Source organism: Chiloscyllium punctatum, chromosome 16, assembly GCF_047496795.1.
Source record: "Chiloscyllium punctatum isolate Juve2018m chromosome 16, sChiPun1.3, whole genome shotgun sequence".
NCBI classification, from domain to species: Eukaryota; Metazoa; Chordata; class Chondrichthyes; order Orectolobiformes; family Hemiscylliidae; genus Chiloscyllium; species Chiloscyllium punctatum.
Window position 1 is genome coordinate 103,925,524 of NC_092754.1, and position 6,854 is coordinate 103,932,377.

Genomic DNA, 6,854 nt, shown 5'->3' on the forward strand with positions numbered 1-6,854 from the left:
AGAAACTTCTTCTCTCTCTGTCCAGAATCCCCATCCGCAATGGGATGTTTCCTGGTCCTTATTTCAATGGCTGCTCCTCGTATAAGTCCCCTTTCTTCCAAAGTAAATAGTATATTCAAAATAGACTTTAACTCAGTCAACGTATACAGACTGGGCCCCAAGAATGATCAATTTGTGCAGACAACCCTACCGGATTCTCAAACAGGATCTTGATCTCCTTCTTAAATGTTCTGACCTCCCCACTGGTGAGGGGGGCACTTTCAAACCCAATCTCTTTGTCCCCTAATCTGATTTTATGGTACGGCGGGGGTTGGGGGTGGAGTAAAGCAGCCAAGAAGATCCCAGGGACAGGGTGGAGCAGAGGGGGAATCGTATGTCTTTACTACCAACATTCCCAAACTGCCCTTCCAATAGTCTGCCTCTTCTTGACTAAAAGGTTATTTCTCATTCATATACAAATCTAAGTACTGACATACCCATCCTCGTCCGAACCATACTTTCACCAGAAGACAGCCGGACGGTGGATTGGCTCTTTGGTCCATACGAAACAACAATATTTAATCATTTTCTTTTTATTTTTTTCCCTTGTACTAGTGTAACTTGTCCATTCCCGCAACATCTAACCCAACGGACTTTCAGGAGGAATATTACCAGCGACTTTTCCCTCCTTTACTGCGTGACAGTTCGACTTTCTCTGCCTACCCCCCGTTTCTCGGGGCTCTCGCCAGTCCCACAGCGATTAAATACCCCTTTTCCCAGCCACCAAGGCAATACTTGAAGTTAATTTTTCTACCTTGATCTGTGCACAGAGTTGCCTGACCCCTTTTTGCTGTATTTTCTAAAGACCTTCTTTCACTGTCTGAATCAGATATCTCTCTTGTGGGATTCGTACCATTCTCCTAAGGCAGCGGACCAAACCGGGACACGAGACTGCTCAACTGGGAATGGGACACGTCCTCCCAGTGTCCAGGGCTAGCCACTCCCACCGGCGATGGAAGAATATCCCGGACAGCCGACAGTTGTGAGAAATGAAGCCAACTCACTTCATTAATTTCAGTCCGAGACAAGATCTCAAGTAATCAGTGTGTTTATTATCCGCTTGCAAGCGTGGTTCCTGAAATAGACACCTGGAGTTTAGCAAGTAGGATTGACTACTCCAGCCTTGTTTATAGGATATATAGGATATATCCTTGTTATATAGGATTCACTACTCCAAACCAGGTGCCCATTGCTCTTGTTTATCTCTTGCCTTATCCGGCCTTGTGCATAAGAAATTACAAGTTTTACTTCGCCATTTCATCACATCCTTCTATGGTCCATTGTGAGGTATATCCTCATTCTCTACTATCTATTTCCATCACTTGTGACATTTCCTCCCTTTCCCCAACCATTTGATTCTTATGTCCTTTTAATTGTTTTTTTTTTGTTTTTGCAAATGTGAGAAACAGATGCTTATAACTACTGCTTGTACAAATATATCTGGCTTAATCTACATCCTCACAGCACCTCATCTATTTCTCTGAAACATCTACCATTGTCTGCAGGCACGTTTCATTCTTGTATGCACATTTTAACTAATGCAAAAACAATTATATATTTCCTTCATATAGGTTTCATTCTTGTTGACTCAGCTCATGATTGAAACAATTATACACTGGTGTGAGTTCATTTACCTTGCATAAGTAATTATGCTTTCAGAAGTAACACTACTTTTCCTATATCTCACACGGAGAAAATAAAGCAAGGCTGGAGATGTTACTGAGAAAGGAAAGCAAAATTGGAGATGTTGCAAAGATAAGAAAGCAAGGCTGGAAAATTTACAGAAATAAGATATAAAGGCTGGAAACTTGTAGTGAGAGGAACGCAAAGCCAGAGATGTCACAGAGATAGTAAAACAACGCTGGCTATGTTACAGAGTAAGGAAAGCAAGGCTTAACAGGCACTAGAGATGGTAATGCAAGGCTGAAGATATCACAGAGGTAGGAAAGCAAGGCTGGAAATGTTGAAGAGATAGGAAAGCAAGGCTGGAGTGTCCAAAGATAGGGGAAAGTAAGACTGGAGATGTTACAGAAACAGGAAAACAAGGCTGGAACTGGTAAAAGAGAGATAAAAGCACGGATGCCGATATTACAGTGATAGGAAAGCAAGGCTGGAGATCTTATAGAGATAGAAAAGCAGGGCTGGAGATCTTACACAGATAGGTTTGCAAGGCTGGAGACATTACAGAGATAGGAATACAAGACTGGAGATGTTACATAGAAATGAAAGGAAGGCTGCAGATGTTATATAGACAGGAAAGCAAGGCTGGAGTGGTTACAGAGACTGGAATGCAAGGCTGGAGATGTTGCAGAGACAGGAAAGCAATGCTGGACATGTTACAGACAAGGAAAGCAAGGCTGGGCAGGCTCTGGAGCTAGGAAAACACGGCTGGAGATGTCACAGAGACCGGAAAGGAAGACTGGCAATGTTATAGAAATAAGAAAACAAGGCTGGAGATTTTATAGAGTGAGGAAGGCACGACTGGGAATGTGACAGAGACAGGAAAGCAATTCAACAGATGTTGCAGAAAAAAGAAAACAAGGCTGGAGATGTTACAGAGTAAGGAAAGCAAGGCTGGAGATCGTCTAGAAATAGGAATACAAGGCTGGAGGTGTTAGAAATAGTGGAAAGCAAGTCTGTAAATTTTACAGACACAGGAAAGCAACGCTGGATATGTTACAGGGATAGAAAAGCAAGGCTAGAGATACTACAGAGATAAGAAAGCAAGGTTGTCAATTTCACAGAGATAGGAAAGCAACGCTGGAAATGTTATACTGATAGAAATTCAATGCTGGAGATGTTAAGGAGATAGGGATGCACAGCTGGAGATGTTACAGAGACATAAAAGCAAGACTGTAGATGTTACAGAGATCGGAAAGCAAGGCTGGAGTGGTTACGAAGAGTGGAATGCAAGGCTGGAAATGTTGCAGAGACAGGAGATCACTGCTGGGCCGGCTCGAGGGAAACGAAAACACGGCTGGAGATGTCACAGAGATAGGAAAGCAATGTTGGAGATGTTACAGAGATCGGAAAGCAAGGCTGGAGATGTTACAGAGATTGAAAGGAGGATGGAAATGTTAAAGAAATAAACAAATGGCTGGAGATGTTACAGAGAGAGGAAAGCACGACTCGGGATATCACAGAGACAGGAATGCACTTCAAGAGATGTTACAGAAATAAGAACACAAGGCTGGAGATGTTACAGATATAGGAAGGAAAGGCTTGAAATTTTTCAAGGAGAGGAACGCAGGGCTGGAGATGTTACAGAGACTGGAAATCAAAGCCGAAGATGTTGCAGAGATACGTAGGCAAGGCTGTGGATGATACAGAGACATGAAAGCAAGGCTGGAGATATTTCAGAGTCAGGAAATCAAGGGTAGAGATGTTACAGAGATAGGAAAGCAAGGCTTGCAATCTTACAGAGATAGAAAAGCAAGGCTGGACATGTTATACTGATAGGAATGCAAACCTATAGATGTGACAGGGATAGGGATGCACGGCTGGAGATGTTACAGAGAGTGGAATGCAAGGCTGGAGATGTTGCAGCGACGGGAAAGCCATGCTGAACATGCTACAGAGAAAGGAAAGCAAGGCTGGACAGGCTCTTGAGATGGGAAAGCACGGATGGAGATGTAACTGAGAGGGGAAAACAAGGCTGGAGATGTTACAAAGACAGGAATGCAAGGCTGGAGATCTGACAGCGAGAGGAAAGCAAAGCTGGAGATGTTTTAGGGAGATGATAGCAAAGCAGAACTGGACACAGAGAATGGAAAGCAAGGCTGTAGATGTAACAGACACAGGAAAGAAAGGCTGGGGATGTCACAGAGCTAGGGAAGAATGTTGCTGGGCATGTTACAGAGATAGGAAAATAAGGCTGGACAGGCGGTAGAGACAGAAAGACAAGGCTGGAGGTGGCACAGAAAGAGGAAAGCAAGTCTGGACATGTTGCAGAGGAAGGAAAGCAAGGCTGGACAGGAACTTGAGATAGGAAAGCACGGCTGGAGACGTAACAGGAAGGGAAAGCAAGGCTGGAGATGTTACAGAGACAGGAATGCAAGGCTGGCGTTGTTACAGCGAGAGGAAAGCAAAGCTAGAGATGACGCAGGGAAACGAAAGCAAGGCTGGAGTGGGTACAGAGAATGGATAGCAAGGCTGGAGATGTTACAGACATAGGAAAACAAAGCTGCTGATGTTACAGAGATCGTAAAGCAAGGCTGGAGATGTTAGAGAAATAAGAAAACAAGTCTGGAGATGTTACAGAGAAAGGAAAGCAAGGCTGGAGATGTTACAGAGACAGGAAAGGAAGGAAGGAAATGCTGTAGTGATAGGAATAATGCAGGATATAAGGACAAAGAACAAAGATAATTTACAGCCCCGGAACAGGCCCTTCGATCCCCTGAGCCGATCCAAATGTACTGACTAAACCTGTTGGTCAATTCCTAAGCATCTGTGTCTCTCTGCTCCCCACTTAGTCAGTGATCTGTCCGGACGCATCATAAATGAATCTACCGTGCCTGACTCTACCACTTCTGCTAGCAACGCGTTCCAAAAGCCCACCATCCGCTGTGTGAATTACTTGCCACCTGTATCCCCCTTAAACTTTCCACCTCTCACTTTGAAAGCATGACCTCTAGCTACTGAATCCTTCAAGCTGGGAAGAAAGCTTATCTCTATCCACCTTGTATATACCCTGCATGAGTTTGCAAACCTCAATACGTTCCACCTCAATCGACTTTTTTCTAATGAAAATAAACCGAACCAACTCAATCTCTCTTCATAGCTCGCACCTTCCAAACCAGGCAACATCCTCGTAAACATTGTCTGCACTCTCTCCAAAGCGTTTGCATCCTTTTCGTAATGTGGCGCCCAGAACTGTTCACAATATTCTAAATGCGACCGAACCAATGTCTTGAACAATTTTAACATGACTTATCATCTCGTATACTCATATCCATTCCGATGAAGGCACGCAGAAGAGATAACTTCTTGACCACACTATCCACTTGTGCAGCAACCTTCAGGGTACAATGTACCTGAACTCCCAGATTTATCTGCCCATCAACCTTTCCCAACGCTCTTCCAATCATTCTATAATTCTCTTTAGAATTAGACTTGCCTAAATGAATCACCTCACATTTGCCTAGATTGAAAGCTATCTGCCACTTTTCCGACCAAATCTCCTGTCTATGTATATCGTCCTGTATTCTCTGACAGTCCCTTATGCTTTCTGCCACTCCACTAAACTTTGTGACATTTGCAATCTTGGTGATCACACCAACAGCGCCCTTTGTAGATCATTTATGTATATTACAAACAACAGTGGCCCCAATACTGATCCTTGTGGAACACCACTGGTCACCTTTCCCCGTTTCGAGAAACTCCGTTCAGCTACCACTCTCGGTCTCCTGTCGCTAAATCAGTTCTTTGTCCATATGCTCCGGAGAAAGGGAAGCAAGGTCGGAATTGTTACAGAGATAGACAAGCAAGTCTTGCGATGTTTCAGAGATGAGAAATCAAGGCTTAAAATTTTACAGAGATAGGAAAACAAGGCTGCAGATGTTATAGTGATAGGAATGCAATGCTGGAGATGTTACAGAGATAGGGAAGCAAGCCCGCAGATATTAAAGAGATTGGAAGCAAGGCTGGAGTGGTTACAGAGAGAGGAAAGCAAGTCTGGAGATTTTACAGAAACAGGAAAGCAAGGCTGGAAATGTTAAAAGGGAGACAAAAGCAAGGCTTCAGATATTTCTGTGGTAGGAACGCAAGGCTAGAGATGTTACAGAGATAGGAAAGCAAGGCTGGAGATAGAGTCATAAAGTCAAAGAGATGTAGAGCATAGAAACAGACCCTTCAGTCCAACCTGTCCATGCCGACCAGATATCCCAACCCAATCTAGTCCCACTTGCCAGCACCCGGCCAATATTCCTCCAAAACCTTCCTGCTCATATACGCATCCAAATGCCTCTTAAATGTTGCAATACTTCTTGCAGCCTTCACCACATCATCTGGCAGCTCATTCCATGCACCTACCACCCTCCGCGTGAAAACGTTGCCCCTAAGGTCTCTTTTATATCTTTTCCCTCTCACCCTAAACCTATGCCTCTAGTTCTGAACTCCCCAACCCCAGGGAAAATACTTTGTTTATTTATCCTATCCATGCACCGCATAATGTTTTAAAAACTCGATAAGGTCACCACTCAGTCTCCGACGCTCCGAGAATAACAGCCCCAGCCTGTTCAGCCTCTCCCTGTAGCTCAGATCCTCAAACTCTGGCAACATATTTGTTAAACCTTTCTGAACACTTTCAAGTTTCACAACATCGTTCCGATAGGAAGAAGACCAGAATTGCATGCAATATTCCAACAGTGGCCTAACCAATGTCATGGCCACAACATGTCCTCCCAACTCCTGTAGGAGAAATTGAGGACTGCAGATGCTGGAGATCAGAGTTGAAAATATGTTGCTGGAAAAGCGCAGCAGATCAGGCAGCATCCAAGGAGCAGGAGAATCGACGTTTCGGGCATGAGCACGAAGAAGGGCTCATTCATGAAAAAGGGCTCATGTCCGAAACGTCGATTCTCCAGCTCCTTGGATGCTGCCTGACCTGCTGCACTTTTCCAGCAACACATTTCCAGCTCCCAACTCCTGTACTGAATACTCTGACGAACAAGAGAAAGCATAACAAACGTCTTCTCACTATCACATACAGCTGCGTCACCACTTTCAAGGAGCTATGAACCTGCAATCCAAGGTCTCTTTGTCCAGCAGCACTCCCTAGGACCTTACCATTAAGTGTATTAGTCCTGCTAAGATTT